We start from the raw sequence: 7,591 nt of genomic DNA, 5'->3' as shown, positions 1-7,591 counted from the left end.
TAAATAGTCAATAAAATATTCTTCAAGTAGCTTTCTCAATATTGCTCTCAAAATATTTGTAAGTCTTGTTTGTAGATGTGTAATTGATAGCTCTCAATAATGATATGAGCGTTCCATTTTTGAGATCTACTTTTGTGGTTGATATAGGTTGATTTCCGGAGAGAGAAAGTGTAGTGATATGTGGCACAATATCTATTACTCATTTTAAATTTGCAAGCTGTGCCTGGAGTAACATATGTGTGCCTCCTTCTTTTATGCCTTGATAATAACTTAAAAATAATAGAAGTATGATTTTTTATTCTGCGCCTGCAAGAATATAAAGAGTATAGAGTATTTGAGCATATAGAAACAGAGTAGAGAAGGGAGATTAGCACCCATGGCCCCCTTCAATTCATCAAAATGCTTCCATGATCACATATGTATGCCAATGCATGTATATGTATTAGTACAGGCGCTTGTAGAGTGCTCTCATGAAGCATTTGCACTCTTAGGTGGTGTAAGAGGTTCAACACTTTAAAACATTTTTCTTTGCAACCAATGTGTTCACGAAAAGTAAGCACATGTATAAGCGGATATACGTGTATTACTTAGCCAAATATTGTTCCTTTCATATGTATGTGCTCCGCCAAGGTGGTCTTCCATAGTATGGGTGCTCATACCTCTTTTACTTCACTATGTTTATTCATTTTCTCTATATGGGCGCCCGTAGAGCGGTGCTGGCACCCATTCTCTTAATGCTTAGCCATTATTGAGCTTCCTAACACCTATGTGTTCCCATAGAGTATGTGCACTCTTTTGAAACACATAATTCCAATACCTTCCCAATTTTTGAGCTTTAAAGCACACATATAGAATGTGCACTTTAGTGGAACACATTCTTGACTTGAATTTTTTTCAACTTCTTTCCCTGCTCTCCTCATACATTGCAGATAAAACTTTCTTCCCGTATATCCGGACCCACTTAACAAAATTTCTTTCTTTTTCGTTGGCAAACTGTTGACGCCTAGTGCAACGGTCTGGTAAGAAGACTAACACATTCGTGCAAGATCTTTGTGTCTTGTCTTTTAAGTCCATTGTTAAGTATTAGTTATATATAGTCAGTTTCATTGAAATCTTCCAGTAGTCTTCACACTAGTCTTCACACTGAATCCTAACAGTCACTTCAAATATCTGACCCTCATTTCATTGAAACCTGAACATATTAATGAATTTCATCCTGTGGCGTATAAAAGGCTTCTTCAATGTAGTTAATCTAAATTCATGTGTACAAATATTCGTTTGGGATAGATTCCTTTGAACGTAGAATTATTTACGAGTCATGTTCTACTGTTGAGTTATGTTATAGTGCTGCCAAGTAAATATATACAACTTCGACCTTGTTCAACAACCAATGCTTAGAGTACTCGGTCAATAAATTGGTACATGAGATTTGATAAATCCAACATAAATCAAATGAAAATAAGCCTTATATTAAAACTTTTTGTTTAAACATATGATTTGGCTAGCATAAAGTGTTTGCAGGGCCTATCAATACCAGAAGAAAACCTAATTTCTTGATTGTAGAAAAGAAAATCCATTTATATAGATTATATAAGATAGCCTAAAAATGATGTTTTTGACAACCTATCGGGATTTAAGAGAGTGCACATATTGAGCAAAACCTAGTCCTTTAGGGGTAATGACACCTATTAGAAGATGGGTCATTGACTTTTAGCCTACATAAAAATTATACACTGAAACCTTCTATTCAAAGGTAATTGCTTTTAAAATATGAGTATTGCCCTAAATGAAATCCTATATGGAAAAAGACAAAAAGTAGTGTACTTTGGACCAAAAAAGTAGTGTAACTTAATCTAACTACAAGGACTCCATTTCTAAATAACACTGTACATAAACATTTTGACCTACTCATTTTCATTCCTGTATCAACGTTTAGCACGAAAAAAATGTTTTAAGTTTTCACCTTTTATTTTTATAAAATAATCTCTTAGATACAAAATTTGAACAAAAACTACCTTATACTGAATTATTAAGTATTTAGCACAAAAAAATTTTGTTTGTTAATATTTTTACCTTTTATGTTTATAAAACTTTTTGATTTCTTTGTATTCACTATTTATAAACACCTTGCGAGGTACATGTACCCTTGGTTCTAATATATTTTTATTTTAATACATATATATATGTATATATATATGCATGTATATATATTTATGTATACAGGTAAGTTCTAAGTTCTATGGAGTCCCTTATTTTTGGAAACCTGAAGTCTATATATGTTTTGCAAGTAAAATATTGCGTAAATATTTCAAAAGGTATTATTTTGTGACTCATGTCCTATAAACTTCAATATTTTAATGAAAATCTTTCAAATTTCATACATTTTCAAGTATAACATGGCAAAATATATAATTCTGTAAAACATGCTTAGCTTGTAAAATATTTATGGTCACGTTGCAAAATATGCATGTTCTACTTGTTCAACATTAATGATAAAACACCACTACACACTTCATACCCTTTAGCTTATTATATTTATATTAAATTGTTAACATACATAAAACTTGGACCATTAGATTGGATTGTAATAGTTGGTCATGATGTTGGACTCCATGACTTCAAAAAAAAGGACTCGATAGAACTTTGTTCTTTATTTATATACATATATATAAATATAAGTATCTATACACCCACATATATATGTGTGTGTTTGTGCATAACAATGGTCTTCTTTTAAAAAATTTATTATAATATACATTCACAAAGTTTTCTTAACTTCTTTAAATTTGAAACTCGATTAATATTTGTAAATCTAATAATTAAAATATTTTTTAACAAACTCTTTTTCTACATTAGTTTAACAAATGTGGTACTAAAATCCTGGTACCATGATATTAGTTTAAAAAAAATGATAGTTTGGGAAACGTTAAGAAATTTAGGAAATGGTTGGATAATATGGTGCATATATTATGTGACCATTGAAAATTTAATAAATAATGCAAATAAATCATGGGGTTTATATGGATTTGTGAGGCACAAAGAACCCTATACATTCGTCTCGTATATGTTTTTTGAATTCCAAGTGTTCTTTTAATTCTAAGCAAAATCTAAAAACTAAAAGTCTGGTAGAGTAAAATAAAAAAGAAATTCCTTGGATTCGTAGAAATTAAAAGTGCTTGGATTAGAGAACTAAAAAAGAAAATAAATATCATGAAAAGCATAGTGTATATAGTTTAATATTCATCATTATGATCAAATAGATTATATCAACATTCAAAGAATAAAATATTCAATTAAGATTTTAACATATTATTATTATTCCATGGATTTAATATGTTGTAACTGATTTAATATTCTACAAAGGATATATAATATTGGTAAGTCCACACATGTGTCGTAATGTCTACATAGAATAGAGCCTAAATTCAATAGAATCTCTTGTACTTATGTGAGATTTGAAAGAGTTTAAAATATACTGCGAAATTAACAAAATCCAAAATTTTTCATTATATGTACAAAATTTGAGATTTCAAAGAGTTTGAAATTTGAAAATTTTCTATATAATCTAAATTGAATACACCCCCTAATATTTTCCATTATATGTAATAATTTCTAAAGAGAATTGTTAAATAAGCTCCACTTTTTACTATATAAGTTCCACTTTTAAATTTTAGACATGTTTAGTACACATTTGCCCATAATTTTTAATAGTGAAATTCTTGGAATTTGTTGTTGCTATGGATAGTTATGTCATTTGCAAGACACCTGGAGCTTAAATAGTATTTTTTAAAGTTTATTTATCAATTCCCTTTCTAAATTTGACATCAGTTTTTCTACAAGTTATCAAATTTAAAAATTATACTAATGTTTAAATTTTATTATATGATCCTTTAACTATAATATCCTTTGTCTAGAAAAGGGTATGATATAGTTTGTTATTATTGATAATTACTATACTATATACTATTTATTATTATTATTATTTATAATATATTACTAATATTATTATTATAATTATTATTATTCTAGTTTATTTATTATTATTCTTTTGCCTCTGAGTGGTCTTCTTGTTGGGCCCATGGGCTCATATGGTCTAGAAATGTCTCTCCCAATCAAGCGGCCCACAAAATAAAATCTCAAAATCCTAATCTTGGCTTTATAAATTTATATACAACCTTTGCCCACCTATCTTTGCACCATTCCTTACATTCATCAAAATCCAAAATCAATTTTCACGCTAGAGGTGCCACAAAGCCATCACCACCTTTGCCATCATGATGAATAATAGAGAGGAAGGTCATAAAGGAAGAAAGAGGACACAAAAATGTGTAACAAAGGAAGAATGGTGTTTTTTATGCTATGTTGGGGGACTTCTTCTATTTTGTGATCAGGAGTAAGTTCCTTGAACTATTTTTATGAAATATATTTATATAGACACACATTGGTCTATAACTCGTGCGGTGCACGATTGTTTTAATCCTTATATACTGTAAATGATAATTTTAATATGTTGTTTCTGGGATTTGAACATCACACCGCCTAATCATAACAATAATTTTTAGGATTATATTATATGGTTATTTCATTTGAATTATCTAACGGTTGTGTATTGAGTGACCAAACTATGAATTGACCAGATAATCGACGAAATTTTTAATGTTATGTCGATGAAACTTTTAATGTTTGCACTTTAATATAATAGTATATATTTATATCATTCTCTGTGTGTGTGATGTATGATTTTGACATAGACCACTTCAAATAGGGAGGAATTATTTTTTGTTTGGGGCTGCAACATAGAAGGATTAATTAAAAAATTTGAGATTTGGGCGAGGAGATTGATTAATATCCCAAGCCCGACCCTTGTTCCCGCACTGCTCTTAGGATAGTAATAAAATGTAATATTTATATAAGATAAGGTTTAAGGGAGAACTTTTGTAAAAGGAGAACCGAGATAACAATCTTTAAAAATTATTTATAAAATCGAAAAATTGAGTAGTTTCAAATATTTACAATTCTTCCAAAAGAAACCAATCACAAACAATTTTTTTTCAAATATAAAAAAAGATCACGAGAAAACCTTATAATCTGGGAATTTTATAGATTTTAAAATTCTATTTTCGAATCACATATATTTTACAAGTTTTTTTGAATCTCGGTCAAAAATTTGGAAATTTTACATAATTCTTTTTATAAAATTTAATTACTGATTCAAATTTTGATGTTAAAAAGAAAATATAATGAAAACCAAAATGTTAATATACATTTTATTTCGTAAAAAGAGGAGAAAAATATTTAGAATCTCGTTTTAAATATCAGGTTTTTAATTTCTCTTTCTAACATTAAATCTTACTAATATATGAGAACCCACACTTATGTGATATATGAGAACTAATCTCCCCTAAACAAATTTAAATCTACTTTTAATGTAGGCTATTCATTTGAAATCTATCTTCTTCATCCCAACCATCACCACATCCTTCCTCCTCACCTCACCCCTCCAGCCTATACGTCCGGCTACACCATCCCACACCTTTGTCTACCACCTATCCCTACTGTCTTCCCACCTAAAATCATCAATGTTGATAAAAAATTACCAAAGTCAAAAAAATCACCATGGTTGTGTTAGGAGGAAACATACACATAACGAGATTCAATCTACCAATGCGGAGTACACACAAAACATGTATGACACGAAAAATCCGCGTCCCGACTTGCATTATTAATCCAAACAATTATCATTAATGCAATAGATACATAACACCTCAATGGTGTCCCCAAGCCAAACAATGCTCAACCAAACAATAATAATCAATCAAGGATGTCTAAGCCCAATACTTAAGCATCCGCTCATGAGCGATACTTAAGTCTACATCTTAGACACTCCTCTCATCAATCAAACACAATGACTATTTATATATAGCCATCACAAAACTTAGCCAAAAAGATATACATAATCCGATTATAATAATAATTGTCTACTCGTATAATTATTGCCTAATCCAATTGTGATAATAATTTCCTACCCATACAATTATTACACAATCTAATTATTATAATAATTGTATTATTACCCAATCCAATTATATCTTGTATCACCAAGCCCAACCAGTTACATTGGGTTGAAACCCAACAATCCTCCCCTTTAACCTAATACTCTAGAGTAGATTAAACAGAAACCATCAAAATATCAACGTCTCTTCGCCGATGCCTCCCCTTGAAAAAGAATTCATTCATCTCATTCTTCCAACTTTTGAGAATCACTAAAACCCGTATAGTGACCACCAAACTATCGTTCTTCATAATAGCGACATATCCATCCACAAAATCACATACATCAATCATGAATGCTCCTTTCATCATTGAGTCACCCAATCCTTGCTTTCACAATCCTTTGGCCTCTTGAAGAAGAACAACAACATTAGCCAAAATATTCTCCTGATTGATCAAGCCACTAAAAAAATTCCGATCATCTCTTTCATCTCGTGTCGAGTCTAAACGATTTGATCCAGGTTGCAAGTCGACCGTCATGCAGCACTTAACTTTTTCTCTTCCCTCGTTAGTATGCTTCTTGTCATCAAATCCATTATCGTAATCTGCCATGCCAATTGAACCTCAAACTTTCATCCAACTCAATTCACCAGGAACCTCGATTCTGATACCACTCGTTAGGAGGAAAACACACAATTTTTCGAGATTCGATCTATCAATGCAGAGTATAAGACATTTATGAGTTATGACACGTAAAACCCGCGTCCCAACTTGTATTATTAATCCAAACAATTATCAATAGTGCAATAGTTACATGATACCTTACTGGTGTCCGACGCCAAATAATGCTCAAGCATACAATCAAACAATAACAATCGATCTAGGATGTATAAGCCTAATACTTAACATCCGCTCACCATTACTTAAGTCTATATCTTAGACACTCCTCTCATCAATCAAACACAATATGACTATGTATATATAGCCATTAAGAAACCTTGCCAACAAGACATACCTAATATGATTATAATAATAGTCTACTCATACAATTATTACACAATCCAATTGTGATAATAATTTGCCTACCCATACAATTGTTTCACAATCCACCTATGATAATAATTATATACCCATACAATTATTGCCCATCCAATTATATCTTAAATCACTAAGCCCAACAATCACATTGGGTTGAAACCCAATAGGTTGAACTACTCCTACCACCGCACTACAACTACATACGTCCGACCACCCTCCGACCACTAAAATCAAAAAAATTACCACCGTCAAAAAATAATCACTGCAGTTAAACATATAAATCACTAGAAGAAAACCATCATAACCACCACACAACAAGCACATCTGTTCATTATCTTCGATCACCACCTAAAATCATCCAACATTATACTTAAATTATTATATGTAAATATAATTGCTACAATCGACCAAAAAATCACTGAATTGAATCACCAACTGTATTCAGACAATCAGGAAAAATCATCGAACTTCGAACGAAATCACCAAACATTCATATATGAGAAAAATCGAAACATAGGTCGGAAATTTGAATGGCGACAATAGTAAAGAAGACAGAGTGGTG

This window comes from Apium graveolens, chromosome 6 (assembly GCF_009905375.1).
Source record: "Apium graveolens cultivar Ventura chromosome 6, ASM990537v1, whole genome shotgun sequence".
NCBI classification, from domain to species: domain Eukaryota; kingdom Viridiplantae; phylum Streptophyta; class Magnoliopsida; order Apiales; family Apiaceae; genus Apium; species Apium graveolens.
Note: the sequence above shows the minus strand (reverse complement) of the source record.